This window comes from Xenopus laevis, chromosome 7S, assembly GCF_017654675.1.
Source record: "Xenopus laevis strain J_2021 chromosome 7S, Xenopus_laevis_v10.1, whole genome shotgun sequence".
Lineage (NCBI taxonomy): Eukaryota > Metazoa > Chordata > Amphibia > Anura > Pipidae > Xenopus > Xenopus laevis.
Genome location: NC_054384.1, coordinates 70,335,023 through 70,351,543, shown reverse-complemented (window position 1 = coordinate 70,351,543; position 16,521 = coordinate 70,335,023). Strand labels below are relative to the sequence as shown.

At 38.9% G+C, this 16,521-nt stretch overlaps 1 long non-coding RNA gene across 1 annotated transcript; it reads left to right on the top strand.

Annotated features, from left to right (window-relative positions):
* The first annotated feature begins 14,941 nt into the window (after nt 1-14,941).
* On the top strand, nt 14,942-16,079 carry LOC121396157. The gene is made up of 2 exons (XR_005962863.1): nt 14,942-15,004; nt 15,477-16,079. It is a non-coding gene; the product is annotated as an uncharacterized LOC121396157 (long non-coding RNA).
* The last annotated feature ends 442 nt before the right edge of the window (nt 16,080-16,521 follow it).

Genomic DNA, 16,521 nt, shown 5'->3' with positions numbered 1-16,521 from the left:
CAGCAATATCTAGTTACGCCACTGCTGCGTTCAGTTTAAAGGCGTTCAACCACAGGGTGCACAGGACTAGGGTAGAGCTCCACGAGTTTTCGACGGATCAACACCCGCGACAAGTCGTATAGAGTCGCACGCATGAAGATATAATTGGACTGAATGGAAAGTTGGAGTTAACAACTACACAGTCCGACTGTCGGATGAAGGTGCTGCTTTCTGCATCCACATCCGACAGTCGTGTCACATCGGATGTAATGTAGTTGTTACCTCTGACTTTTCATTCAGTCCAATTATATCTTCAAGCGTACGACTTGTCGCGGGTGTTTTGTCGACGTGCGTCAATCCGACGAAAAATGCTCATGGAGCTCTTCCCTAAATGTAATCAATTCTTTAGAAGCGCCATATAATCGCAACAAGCTGCGTTTCACCTGTGTTGTACCTGGTGCTTACATGCTTTGTCATGAATACGGGACCATTAAAAATAATCGTCTGTGTCTAGTCCTGCTCTTCCCTGTGGCTGAACACATTTAAACGGAGCACAGGGACAATCGCTCATGAGTAAGAGCCCAAAGAGATCAGTAAGTGAATTGTTTAATTTTGAGGTGTGCCACTTTGCAGTGTGTTCTGTTTAGCTGAACCTCAAAGGCATATATCAGCTCTGTGCATGAGAATTCAGCTGATTAACATATGCATGGATAATAGAACAAATGAAACTTCTGGTTTCGTGTCTCATTTATTAATCAATAGAGTTAAAAGGGGACTTGTTGGAAGCAAGCAGGAAGCTTCGGAGCAGCTGCAGGTCTCTGTGCTCCGAAATGGAATGTAGAGATGTGAAACAATTCTGTAAGGCATGGAGGATATTTGCAAAGAAAACAGTATGTTGCTCCCAAACTTCACTCTTATCATTGCTTACACTATGTAGGGCACATTTACCAAAGAAATGTTATGTGCCTAGCACTAAATATCAGTGCATATTGTGATTATTGTTTTACCCGCAATGCAGTATTTCACCCAGAATTTTCAGCATAATAGCAAGTTTTGTTACCAATAGAACCACAAATTAGCACCTGCTCTAGTTAACAGAATGCAAGTTGTGCTGCCAGTCTTTCTGCTTAAGCAGTGTCAATGACACCATTAGTGTTTAATTCTGTATGTTTGTTAGTTGTGTTTAAGTGAAACCTGCTCACTAGATACATGGACCTGTATTTTGCACACTATTTTTCAAGGCAGGCTATACTGGTACATGGGAACTAGGCACAGGTTGCAAGGTAAATGGCATTGTAATCGGGCTCTTACAATGAGGAGGGAGGACAGGGTAGGGTTGGGTAGGGTTGATGTGCGCCTAGGCCCCTCCTTTGATATTTTTTTTGGGATGGCGAACCCAGCTCACGGTTGTTAAGCCACTGTATGCAAGTGTGAAGTGCAATTTGGGGTGTAATTTTCCATTGTTTTTTTTCCCCACAATACAGCATTTTCTCACACTTGTGTGGCCATAAGGAATGTTCCGTTCAATGCAATTGCATCAAACATTCACAAATGCACTTTAATATTAAAGAAAATTGGGCGCAATTGTACTGAAGTCATAAATCAGGATGCATTCCACAGGAACACATGAAATTGCATATTTGAGACTGAGAGCCTTTAACAATGGAGTTTGTTTAGTGAACAGTCTGGTAGCATAAAGGGACATTCCTCGGACAGAGGGAGCCAATAAAGGAGCTGTGATCCTCCCACCCCCCCGAAATTGTGTCCTACGATCCCCATTCCCATCCCTACACATGCAATATATTCCCTGGTAGAAGGAATGTAACCTGTGGCTCCGAAGTGATGTCAGTGCCTTTTCCTAATGCCTACAATACTTATCTTGAATATATTACATTTATCAAAGAATGGCAAATATACCTGCATTCTGTGATCTATCTATCTCTTATCCCCTTGTTCCATGCAGGCCATTTTTTCTACTGGTCTCATTTATCTATTTGCCTCCCTATCAAATTCTACCCATAATGATCAATAGCTTTATTTATTTTTTGCTCTTGCTGAACCTCTTCTTCCATGTTTGTTTTTCATTTCCAGCAATCCCTGGCTAGAAATACCTGCTTATACCTGTCTGGCATTTTACAGTTGGTAAAAACGATTCCCACTGATCCCTTCTTTCCTGGCTTTATTCTCTTATATCCTCCAGTAGATGCAATATACTTCCCACCATGAGTGCCTACTGTGTGCATGTAGAGAAGACATTTGCCTAGAAGACCTAAAGTCTAACTGCCAGCTAATTTCCCAGCTCCCTGTCAGTGCACACATTCCCACTCCTGCACTGATTTCTCTGGTCTGCTCCCTTTCTCTAGTTCCTCTATAGGAGGGTGGAGATGCCTGTGTCACAATAAAAGTCCCCTCTCCTTGTGTTATTCTGCTGCTTAAATTCTGCATTCCTACAGAGAGAAAGAGTGAGGATAACAGGAAAAAAAACCTTTACTGGAAAGAGATGATGCTAGGTTTAGAACATGGTTACTCTGTGCTGCAGAAATATCCAATGAAACCTACTAGTTACACAGAAAGTTATTATTGATCTAGATATTTATTTAATTTATTGTAGGAGATGCCAAACTTGTTGCTCTGACCTGTGTATGTTCATTCTTACATTTTCCTCTAAACAGAGACACTTTGTGAAAAACACATTGTATAAAGCTTTTCTAAACTCTCTGTAGCCCCTATGTTTTGCTTTTACCATTCACCCTTAAAGAGGGAAACTAATGATAAAAAATGTTAATGGTGTGAACATGTTTCAACATAATGCTATGCAATATATCTTTCATTTGACGGCACGGTATTTGAAATCCTGGGTTCGCATTTGATCAGGGCACAATCTTTATCGGCGTATCCATATTTATAATTAACCATCAGCGCCCTCTAGTGGCCATATGCACCTTTAACCCTGGTAAAATGTTTGATACATAAGGTGCCTTTTTTTATTCAGTAATAGAAGTTCTACTACTAAATTACTACTAAATCAAGAAAAAGCAGGAAAGGTCCACATCTGTGAATTCTGATGCCCATGGTATGATCTGATCATTGGCCCCCAGCACAATTTAGATCAGCTTGATTTGTTTCAGCATTTGGGTAAAGATCAGCTAATTTAGCAACCTAGGGGCATGCATCAGAGGCATCAATATAGGGTGCAAACATTTCTGGATGGGGGGTGCAATTGCAGAAAATGTTAGCTATTAAAACTGATTTTCTATTCTCTACCTTAATGCTGGTCTCTGTCTGCCACAAGCTCTGCCAGACAGTGGGTAGTAATAAGTAGTAATTTAGTTACTATATAGGGCATAATTCCCAACATATGAAAATAGGAAAGAGGGACAAAAAGATCTGCTGTGCGTTGAGTGTCAAAATAATTGACCACACATATTTTGTGGCCACGCTCCTAAATACCATGTCCATTTTACAAAAATTTGGCAGGTTTTAACACATTTCTGGGGGTTTTAGAGCCAAGTTTTTACGTGTTATTACAATTTTGCTAATGAAGGTGAATTTTCCTTTAAGCTGCAAGGCACGGTTCACCCAAGAGACCTGCTTATCTTAAAAAGTTACAATTTTATCTTTGTTTATCTTAAATTGTTACAGTGCAGATGCTGAGTATTCTGTGTTCTCTGCCAAAAGTCTCATATTTTAGCTAAGTTTCAGAAACTTTATATCTTTTTCTGGTGTCAGGCAGGAGATCAAAGATAAATGCTAGACATTTCACTAAGAAGTTGAGAGGTATGAAACAGTGTTTGTTTTATTGCTTCTCCTTCCAAGGTTTCAGATCCTCCCATATTGTTTGCACCCAGGACTTGACCTAGGGGTATGCCTCTTCTTCATACCTCTAGGTCCAGCTCTGGCCTTCTTATCTCTCTAGCATTCTTTCCCATTAATAACATTGACATACCAACAAGGCTGGTAAAATACTGGCTAGGAGGCAATCCCTCTATAGTATACTGTGAGTTGAAGTTGAGTTGTTGCTGCAACTGAAGGTCTATAAGCATGTTAGGAGTTATAGTACAGTGTCTGCAGAGAAGGTGCAGGAATAGCAAGTTCACTTTTATGAACCAGTCTGCTTCCTCTATAGTTAGGCCACAGCCTCCAGGCCAAACATCATATCAGCCTAATATGGCTTAGTGTTGGGTACCCACATTGGGCAGAGAACTGCTTTTTGGTAACCTTGCAAAATGAGTGGATCTCAACATGTACGCCCTAGGAATGGGAGGGAAATTCACAAAAATGTAAGTATCTTTAATTTAAAATAGGACCCCTAAGGAACAGATGCGGAAACTTTAGGCTGGCCCAGTAAGTTCAGTATATAAAATACAAGAATGGGATTCGTTATCCAGAAACCCATTATCCAGAAAGTTTTGAATTACAGAAAGGCTGCCTCCCAAAGACTCCATTTTATCCACATAATCCAATTTTTTTTAAATTATTTCCTTTTTCTCTGTAATAATAAAACAGTACCTTGTACTTGATACAAACTAAGATATAATGAATCCTTAATGGAAGCAGAACCAGCCTATTGGGTTTATGTAATGTTTACATGATTTTCTAGTATCCCGAATATTCTGGATAATTGGTCCCATACCTGTACAGCAATTTTAGTCATATTTGTTTTTAGGATTTAGTGTTTCCTTTAATAGCAGAACTGAATTAGAATGTGACTCTGGAGGAATTCATGTGAATTAGAATGTTGCTTTGGAGGAATTTATGAAAACATTTCTAAGAAATGCACCTTTACAACTTCCTGATATTTGTGCTGTTAGAAGAGCACTTAAAGTAACATAACCACATTTTTTATACCAATGTCAGTTAACAGCAACCTGGGAAATATTTTTTATAAAGCATTTAAGTGATGCTTACTATTTCTTTTAAATAATGCCATATCCTGATAAACCGGGCAAACTGGGCGCTACTGCTGTATTGTGAAGCTCTCCCTGTGAATTAAGTCAGAAGTTATAGCAGATGTAAAGGGCATGAGAAACATTGTGCTGAATGCAAATCAGGTTCAGTAAGTGTGCTCACTATACACACTAATGGCTATAGGAACTATAGCCTCTGATATACTAACTGAACCCCAAACTAAAATGTTGAAAGTGTAAGTTGCCCTTAATACACTCTTTTCTTTTCAAATTCTTTTTATTGAATTTTAAAAATACAATACAATAAAGAACAAATAAACAATGTTCATAAAATTAAGGTTGATGTAAACCAAATGACAAATATCAAATATCCGTACATAACAAAACAAACAAAAAAAACAAAAAAAAAAAAAAAACAAATTCATATTGACCTATAGTTATCTAGAAAGCATTTAAATAAATAATTATATAAATAAATAAATAAAACCAAGCACTATAAATACTATATGCTTAAAATAGAATATAAATAAAATGTTATCAAATTCATTCATTAAATTCATCTTGCCTCATAAATTTTAGAACAACTTGTCTCTTAGCAGTATCTAATGACGAGATATATATAGACCATCTACATTGAACTTCGTTTCTCTGAATAGAATCCTCCAACCTAAATCGAATTATCTCCTGCATACATAGACTATGTAAGTATGAAAGTATATCTTTCAAAGAGGGGGGACTATCTCTAATCCAAAATAGAAATAAAGATTTTCGAGTTGCAGCCATCACCATCCAGCAGAAAGATAAAAATTTCCTTAATACACTCTAACCCATTGTTTTATGGTGTATGTGTGGGGGGAGGGGTATGTTAAAATTTTATGAGTTGGGGACACTTTGATATGAAGTATGCACACTTGATTCCCCAATCCCATCTTCATTCATAGAAAAAAAACAACCTTCAGAAAAACAGCTTCCAGCTTTCCCCAGTATTATAGGCAAACTGATTTGCGGCTTAAAGGGCAATTCACCATTATTAACAAAACTGTAATAACACAAAAAAACTACACAAATATGTTCAAACTTTCATAACCTGGCAAATTTTGTAAAATGAACATGGTAATTAGAAGGTGTGACCACAAAAATTGGCTGGGCCAAAAAAAGTGCCCTTTTTGTCCCTCTTTCTATTTCCAAAATGTTGAGATGTATATTATGTAATTTTATAACATCTCCTAACACTGACAAGCAAAGCCATGGAGCTATAGAGCAAAAAGTTTTGAGTCAGGACTTTTTGGGGCTGTATATTGCTAGGGAATAATAATTTGGTTTGCCAGAGATATAGCTCAGCTGGGGTGTTTGGAGGACTGTCTAGCTGGAAGGGTTATTGCTGAAAACAAATTGAGAGTTGAGTGTAAGGAATTTATCTACCATTGGGGCAGATTTGTTAAGAATCGAATAGTAAATCTGAATTCATATTTTATTTTTTTTTTTTTTGGTGTCAAAATTCACACATTCAAATTTTAATCCCCCAGATTTATCACACCTCGAGCGTGGAAACAGTTTACATTTAAATATTTGCCACCTGCCAAATTCATTTACAAGTTAATGGCAGAGGTCAATTGACCCATTTGAATATGTTAATAGCCTTCCTGACATTCAAGTTTTTTGGAGGAAAATTATATTCGAGTTTCGTTCGTATTTGATTAGAATACAAAACAAATTTTCGGATCGTTCCCATTCGATCGAATTGTAGACAATTTCAATTTATTAGAGTAGAAAAAAATTCACCTCAGTCCAAAATTTGATCTTTGATAAATCTGGCCAAAACTGCTTTTTATTCAGCAGCTCTCTTGTTAACTGTCTCAACAATCTGTTTGATAGGGTCCAAAGTACCCTAGCAACCATGCATTGATTTAAATAAGAGACTGGAATAAGAATAGGAAAGAGTCTAAGTAGAAAGATTAATAATTCATAATAGCAATAACAATACATTTGTAGCCTTACAGAGCATTTGTTTTTTTTTATATTGCATCAGTGCAGTGACCCCATTTGAAAGATGGAAAAACTCAGAGGAAAAAAATCACAAATAATTAAAACTATTAAAAAATAAAAACTGAAGACCAATTGAAAAGTTGCTTGGTATTAGTCATTCTATAACCAACCCTTTAATAACATCTGTGCGACATTTAAAAAAAATGGTTTGGTAAGTGTAAGTCCAGGCTGTTGATGGTCATTTTAGTCAGATATATATTTTCACCTCCCCAAACAAAAAAGTCACCATCCACCTATGAATATAATGATATTCTTGTATACACAAACCAAATATTGTTCTCATTATTTAATAGAAATAGGTCTTTTGCATGCCTCCCAACATTTTGGAAATACAAAGAGGGACAAAAAGATTTGCGAACATTTTTTGACAACACCCATTTTTGTTGCCACACCCCTAATTACCATGTCCATTGTACAGAATTTGGCAGGTTTTGAAAGTTTGAACACATTTCTGTGGTTTTTATGTGTTTTGCTAATGAAGGTGTATTGCCCTTTAAGCTGCAAGTCACAGTTTCTCCAAGAGACTTGCTCATCTTAAATTGTACAATTGTTTCTTTGCTTATCTTAAAATGTTACAAAATTAACTAAGTATCTATTCTGGGTTCTCTGCCAAAAGCTAATTAATTTTGAAACATTGTATCTTTTTCTGGCTGTTCAGTGCAGGAGATCAAAGAGAAAGTTGGGACATTTCAGTAACAAACCCAGGACTGCGGGTTGAGCTGTCTAAATTGGGACTGTTGGGAGGTATGATTTTGTATATATTTTTTATCTGTGTATATGAACACAAATACCCTGAGAGACATTCATTCTGTGTACTAGGGATATTTTTGTATACTAAATGTATTTGGGACAACAGTATCCCATAAAGCCCTAATGAATGAGCTCATGTAAAAAAAGGAGGTATATTTTCTCTCTCCTAAAAAAAATTCATCTAATTTTCTTGGGGTTGTCAATACAGACCATTAATAAAGTTTTTCTTTAAATCCACTATATTATGTCTGATCAGTGATCTCTAAATTAGGATAATCCAAACCAGATGTAGACACCGTTGTTCTATAAACTTAGCTCCAGTAATAAAGAAAACAACCTGCAGAAGCAAGGGATAATTTAGTTTTTGAATCTTTATGTAAGTAATTCACCCAGCTCCATAAATATAGGACACAAAATATGTGTTCTTGTAGCAGACAGTAAAGGTTTATTTGGATCAAAATATAGTCCAGGTCAGTAGTGTAACTAGAGAGGAAGAATACCCCAGAGCTAGGGGTGGGTGGGTGGAGGTGCCTTTGTCTGCTTCCTCTGTAGGGAGGCCTGTCGGTGACCTGCAATGCACACTAAATTATGGGTCACCCGAAAATCTTTTCACATCACTGGTGACCTGAAATTTTTTTCTGGTGGGAGGTCTTAAACCCTTCAACTTTGGTCTGGGTCTGAGCAGGCAAGACAGCAAGTGAGCCAAGGGGAAATCAGTAGTTCTAAAACCTAATTTGCATTGTTTTTTTTCTTTTAAGTCTGGCAAACATATTCTTTTTTGGAAGCAGTAGCTAGGAACCCCTGGGCTCAGTCTATAGCAGTCTTTCCCACAACAGTAAGAAACCTATTCTTCAAAATTCAAATTTGTGTAGTTTTAGAGGTTTTTTTCAACCACGACTAAAAAAGCATAAATGTCTACTAATTTATTAAAAGATGCGCATATTAAAAGCACTAATGAATAAAAACTCAGAACGGATCTTGAGAATAAAAAAACCTTTAAATCCTTGTGTGTTTACAAGTGAAAAACAACTCTAAACCTTGAAGTAACTAAATATTTTATTATTAAAAATAATAATAATAATAATAATAATAAATAGAGAAGCCTGAGCTCCAGTGTTTTTAGAACCACTTACCTGACCTTTAGAGACCCCAAAGTGAAAAGGAAGTGAGTTCAAGTAGAAAAAAACCTGCATGGTCCTTTCCATTTCTCAAAGATTTTGTGCTTATAACTTAGATGAGCAGATACAAAGGCAAAAGGGGTGGTTCACCATATTAAGTTAACTTTTGGTATGATATGTTGGTATGATATGTTATTCTGAGACAATTTGCAGTTGGTCTTTATTTTTTATTTTTTTGTTATTTTAAGTTATTTTGCTTTTTGTTCAGTAACTCTCCAGTTTTGCATTTCAGTAGCTGTCTGGTTGTAATGATCTTATTTATCCTAGCAACCAGGCAGTGATTTGAATGAGAAACTGGAATATGAACAGGGGAAGGACTTAATAGGAATATAAGTAATACAAAAGTAGCAAAAACAATAACATTCTAGCCTCAGAGAGTAATAGTTTTTTGTCTGCTGGGGTTGGTGATCCCCATCTAAAGCTTGAAAGAGGCAGAAAGAGACCAATTACAAAGTTGCTATGGATTTTCTATTCTAGGCCATTAGCTTATAGGTGAACCACCACTTTAAAGTATGAGATTGTCAAGGATTGAAATAAACCTATGTAAAGCTCGGACCCAGAGAAGAGAAAAAGTCTGATAAATATATTTGCAACTTTAAAAATGCTGGCCATACTTCAAACAATATTAAATAATTTCAATTTGTTGGAAGTGCTGGGGCAGTACTTTAGGAACTACTTGTTGGCCTGGAAGCCAAACAGAAGGAGCAGAGTAACTTAGCCCACCACCTCTTTGGGCAAATTATATATCCCTGTGTGGAATGGAAGAAAAAGGCACATGCAGAACAATAACTTCACAGAACTTTTCAACTGCATACGTTTGTGATAGATAATAAAGGCTAAACAAATATTAACGATTTTGTAAACAATTAAATGTAACTAGCATACTGTAATTATGTGACCACAGTATCAAGCCTGTGGACTCAGTACATAAATCCTTTAACACCCACTGTGACTACAACGCCTCTGTTTTTAATATACTAATGTATTTTACATGTTGATTGAAAGAACACAACATACAAGGCATTTCATCACTGCCAACACTCAGCAATTGTAAAGCTATATGAAAATGGTGTCTGCTTTTGGGAACAAACCAAAGAACTACTGGCTAGGAATAGGGTTGGATTGTCATGTTGGGGTTTGTGCCATCTGCTGGCTGAACTGAATATTGCCCAACTATTTACAGAAAGTATTATGTGCGATCTTGGCTCTTCCTGCCTTCTAATCGTGCACTACTGTACTTATTGACACGGGAGAAACACTCGAGCTACCCCCATCTCTTGACCAGGAGATCACTCCAAGGTTCCCTTAGCACCCATTGTTAAACAACACAGCGCAGTTGCAGTGCATGCTGAGCACTGGAAATGATGCTAGGCAGTCTTTTAAAGTATTTGCCTTACTGTGCCAATTTGTGATTAAGTATATGCCCAATTGCATCTATTTCTGCAAACCTTTGTTTTTTATTCACTAATTCCAGTTACCAATAGATGTGTCCCCCAAAAACTTGATAGCAAATTATTTTAACATTGCACTTTATTACAGTTTATACAGGATGAACCATGGGCGTCCACAGAAGATTTTCCAGGGGGGGGGCAAGAAAGAAAACATATTACACAATTTACTTGTACCCACATTTTGGTTTCTACGCAAACCTAACAACAGCTTTTCTATAAATATTTCGAGTAGTAACTGTTGCACATGTATAGCATTGCCATTCTGTTAGTGACACAAACTCCTTGTTTGCCAGGACAACACTTGGTATTTTCTACTTTCTTAACAAAATTACTAGCCAGAGGTTTGTAGAATATTATTCCCTCTAGAGTTCTAGTTACAACTAGATACAAACAGTGATTCCTCCATTTTAAATCCCCTCATTTTAAGTATTTCCATATGTTATACAACTTTTTGTGGTCCCACCAATATTTAATGCATAATACATTTCACTGACTTTACACCATTTTTCTGGTCCATTTTTTTACATATGGCAACAGAATATCCTCTATTATGACGTGTGTGTGTGAGAGAGGGAGTGTGTGAGAGTGTGTGTGTGTGAGAGAGGGAGTGTGTGTGTGGAAATATTATGCAACAAACAATGTGTTTTTCTCTCAGTCCTCATAAAAGGAAGCACTGCATGCAAACACTGTCCATGTCAGATTTACCTCAGCACCTGCTACAGTATTGTACATATAAAATATCTGCGGTTTCCAGAAACTGCTTCTGATGTAGGGGCCGTGTTATCTCTTGGAGAGGACAGGGGCATATTTATATTAAGACACCTGAGGGCCTGTGCCTAAAGCGGCAGGTTTTGGGGGGGCGGCCTTTGGGTGTCTATAAATGTATTTTTTTAAATTAAAAAAAAATAAGATTCCCCAGCCTCTGCTACCGATTTCCATTGGAAATCCGGTGAAGAAGCTGGTGTTTGTCTGTGGGGGTGGTGGTGAGGGGTTAGGGTGCACGGCATAGGGGGAATGTTTAGGCCCTTGCTGGGTCTGCTGCACCCTACTAAAGCATATTTGTTGGGTGCAGCTCTAGTCAGTCTCTATAGACAAGTGACAATAGACTGTGGCAATAGGCTGCAAGCTTCAAGGGATACTATGCCTTTCTATGTCTATTTAAGCCTCTGCCTGGTTGCTAGGGAGGTAGAACATTTGAAACAAGAAAACTATTCCAATTCAAACATAAAGAACTGCAAAAGAGTAAAGTGAAAAAACATATTCCTAACAGAATAATACTGTCTGCCTCAGTGATCTCATAACTGTATCTCTCTAGCCACTGCTAAACTACAATTCCCAGCATTCAAAGCCAGAACCAGTAGCAGAGTTGTAGCTGATGGGCTAAGAGAGGAGATCTCAGCAGGACCTTCATTCATTGGGCATGGGAGATTCCAGTCAGGGACCAGTGAGTTCTGATGGTGGCCCTGGTTCTATGACTGCTTATGTTTGATGTCTATTTGTTGTATTTTCATAAATGCACATGTGTGTGACTGATGTGATTGGCTGACAATTACTGGTATATCATGCCTTACTTGAGGATGACATCACTCCAAGCTCAGCACTGATTGGCTGAAAGCTGCCAGGGAAGGTGACTTAACGGCTCAGGCACAAGTGACCAGTATTTCATTTCTGGATTCAGAGGTAAGTGGAACAGATTTTATGGGGGGGGCATAAAGTCAATGATACAAGGGGATAGTTTGGGCAGTGTGACTTCCATGATTTATAGTAGTGCGGGGACTATCTGTGGGTTCTGGCAAATGCCAAAGGGGCTGCTGTAATATGCCATAGAGAGACACTATTGGGCTGCTGGAGGGGGGCTGTGAGAGCCTCTGTGTGTCTCAAATGCCAGGGCCGTTTTTAAGTCCCAGTCCGGACTTTAGTCTAGAGCCAAAGCTCCCGAAATTGCCCCACCATTGCCTGCTATTGTAACTGAATGGGAAGGTGCTTGTCATGAAATTGTCCATTGGAGATGTCAGTTTGTCTTTCCAGTTCCATCTTTTCCAATCTCATTGGAAAAGGGGGGGAAGTGTCATTTTTGGTGATAAGCCATCAGGGGTACAACTACAAGGAAGGGGACAATCAATGGTGGGGCCTTGAAAATAGTTTCTGGTGGCATTCCTGCCCCTTCCCAAACTACTAAAACTTGTGGGTGCCAAAGTACCCAAAATCTGCCTGTGTGCCATTGCTAAGGGGAGTGAGACAACATGAGAACTTGCTGTCCCACCAACTCTAAACCTGTGCTTATCTAGCTGTGCCTTAACTACAATTCCCAGCACCCCCTGTGGCTGACTTGTACTTATAGAATATAGTGTGTTTGGTATTTCTTGTTTACTTGTTACAGCTTTTAAAGTGTTAGACCATTTACTCTGCTGCTCTTTAACTGTAACTGTCAACTGCCATTTTTCCAACTGCCATTGGCCAATTGTCCCACTCATCACTCATCCTAGTGGCCTCAGCATTAGAGTAGATGATGGGTAAGGGAGGACCTGAGAAGAAAGACAAGTAGCACAAGCCTAGAATTAGGGTGCCTTGTGTTATGGGTGCAGGGACAATGATCAGAGCTTGACTGGTTATGAAAAGCCCCAGTGGGCCCATTACTCACCTGGGCCTCTAATGGGAACCAGTGTCTTCTGCCCCTATTACACCCTGCCAGTAACATACAGCTTTACAGTAATGGCACAGAGGGGGATTTAGGATGTTTTGTCCCCATGTGATTTCCAGTTCAGTGTATGGCCAACCAAATGTTCACTCCCAAATGATCACTCTCGTTCATTTCTAAATTCAGTTTAATTGAGCACTGGTGAAAGCAATTGACATAGAAATGAATGAGGGTGATTCCAAGTGTTCATTTAACTTTCTGTTTCTCTCCCCATAAAGTGAAATACGAGCGATTCCTAGTGATTCTCAGCGATTCCTAGCGATTATCAGTGATTCCCAGCGATTCCCAGGAGCAGAAAGAGATAAAGAAGAAACACAAAAGTCTTTTTAAAGACTATCATCTTTCATCAGGAGCAGAAGAACAACTTGCCCAACCCATTGCGGGTTATTTGGAGGAAGGTAAGGATCCTGCATTTTTCCATCCAGGGCCGCCATCAGGGGGGGACACGGGGGACAAGCCGAAATGCGGAAGTGCGAAAAGACAAACAGCCAAAGGACCCGAAGTCACGAAAACAGTTGAAGCCGAACTCCCGAAGCGGCAAAAAGACCCGAAGCTACAAAAATAGCCGAAGCGCCGAAAAGACCTGAAGTCACAAAAACAGCCGAAATTGAAGTCCTGAAGTGGCGAAAAGAAACAAAGTCACAAAAGTGCCCCAATTTTTTTTAACTTCTAAGGGGGCCCCTGCCACCAATGTTTTTTTTTTTAAAAAAAAAACAATTAGGGGCCCCAAATTTTTTTAACTTGTAAGGGGGGCCCTGGAGCAAATTGTTTTTTATATATAAATATTCTTTGGGGCCCAATTTTTTTTTTTACTTGTAAAACTTTTTTACTGGCACCAATGCTTTTTTTTTTAAAAAAAAAACTTTTATGGGGGGCCCTGACCATCAATAGCTTTTTATAACTTGTGTGTGGGGGGTTAATTTTTTTTGCGCTGATGTCTGTGTAGTCTTTTAACTGTGATGTGGAGTGGGTGGGATCTGGGGTGGGGTATGGGCGCAAGTAGGTTCGGGCGCAAGTGTGGGCAGGCCCCCCGTGATTTCTAATGGCGGCCCTGTTCCCATCTGTAATATGTATTACACAGTAGATGAGGCTGAAAAAAGACACACATCCATCAAGGTCTACCTTTTGTGTAACTGCTGATCCAGAGGAAAGTAGGGCCCTGAGAGAAATAATGGGCTGATTTGTGGACCAAATAAAATGGGATGGTATTGTCTTAAAATGGGGACATGGGGAGCTGGTGGGAGGGGCATTCTATATACATAAGTAAGCATTTGTTTCTAATTGGAACCATATTAAAACCATAGTTTCTGAATGAAAAGGGTTCTTATTAAATAAGGTGTAAATATGCTGCTGTTTTTACCTCTTTATTGTGTTTATTTGGGGGTCTTACATCTTTACGTTAACTCTAACCTTCCCAAATCTCTATTTTATATTACAGGAACATCAAAGATGGGCATGAGTGCAAGTAGCCGGATTTACTACCAGTGGCGCTTTGAAAAGGTAAAGGTGCTCAAAGCTAATTTCCTCATTTTATTTTCTGACTGCTGAGAAAGGTATCCAAGGGGTTAAAAGAGGGGCTAACCCAATGCTAAACATGGCATATCTTCTGTGTAAATACAACGAAACAGAAATTTGACAGGGTTTAGCATAGTGTGTGCCCTGACCTCAATGTTTTCTTGCTTCTTACATTTTTCTAGCCTGCACCGTGGATCTCGCCTGATCTGGACATCTTTGAGATCAAGGATTTTGAGGATCCACTCGCAGGCCCTTATCTCGAGTGTATCAGGGACAAGATCACCTTTGACATCAGGTTTGCACTCTACGATCTGTGGATGGCCAAGGACTGCGTGAAGATAACAAAATGGTGGAAATTACACCTTAAGAACGAGTTCTGGCAGGACTACAGATACATCAAGGCCCACCTGAAACACCTCTATAAAGACCTAGAGAAGATCAACAAGGCCATACTGATTAAGAACAATGAGAGATATTCAGGTGCAGTATATAATCCATCCTTTTCTTTCCCACACTTGGTCAATCATTTAATTTTGCTTAATCACCTGATTTGTTCTCAATGTGCTCCTCAATATTACAGGTGTGGGATCCGTTATCTGGAAACCCATTATCCAAGAAGCCTCGAATTTCGTAAAGTCCATCTCCCATAGACTTAATTTTATTCAACTAATCCAATTTTTTAAAAATTATTTCCTTTTTCTCTGTAATAATAAAACAGTTGAATGTACTTGATTCAAACTAAGATATAGTTAGTGGAAGCAAAATCACCCTATTGGGTTTATTTAATGTTTACATGATTTTCTAGTAGACTTGAGGTATGAAGATCCAAATTACAGAAAGATCCGTTATCCAGAAAACCCCATGTCCCAAGCATTCTGGATAACAGTTCCCATATCCGTATAAGGATTTTACAAGGATATCACTTGCTAAGGTATTTTGTTTGGTTTTACAGGTTGTCCTCGGAACTCACAAACGGCAAATGATACCAGCACCACCACCAGTTTCCTGGGTACCAAATACCGATGTACCTCAGTCTAGACACCACATCCTCAGGAAACAGCAGTAACTATGGGACATCTCAATTCCACCAGTGATGCCCCCCTTTCATCCACTGCACTTTCACCAGCGGTGCTTTCAGCCACTGTAGTTCCACCAGTGGTTCCTCCCCTTTATCCAAAATATGGTGTTATACACAGGGACTCCTTTAAGCCACTTGGTAGACCCTGCATTCCTTTTCATTCCATCCCTCCAATGGAATGGAAAGGAATGCAGAATTCATCGTGCATCTTAAATGTGCCCTAGTTTATGCTGGAATATGGAAAAGTACGGATCCGCACACACTTTATCTTCAAGCAGATGGGGGTTAACCCAAGTTTATTGTGCCACCACCTTAGTGGTGGCACAATAAACTTGGGTTAACCCAAGTGTGTGCGGATCCGTACTTTTCCATATTCCTCTATAAGGGACCTTGCCGGGTCCACGGAGACCCAGCACCACTGGAAGCAGAGGAGTAAATATACAGGAGTGCGGTGGTGAGAATTTTCATATACCCTTGTTTATGCTGCCATATTCCCTTCTCTTTCTCATCCTTTCACCGCAGTCCCTTACCTTTCCATATTCCCCCCCCTCCGCTTCCCTTGATTCAATTTGGCGCATTGATCGTGGGAGCAAATCCGATCGCCTTTAAGGGGTCAGGAAGGAATTTTTCCCTCTAGTGAAGGAAATTCGCTTCTCAGAGGTTTTTTGCCTTCCTTGCGATCAAAAAGCGTAGTTTATCTAATTATTAATAAAGCTGTGAATTACACAGATTAACCACAAAGTCATTGTGTGTATCTTTATTGTGGGTATTGGGCTAGGGATGTCTGTGTTGGTTTAAGGAAGCCATGGAAATTGAATATTTAGAGAGAAAACCAGTTACATGCAGATCTGCAACCAAATTCTCTTTTAGAATCATCATCACATGCTCTTTCACCTTAGTTGTCTAAAATTCCCTGGAA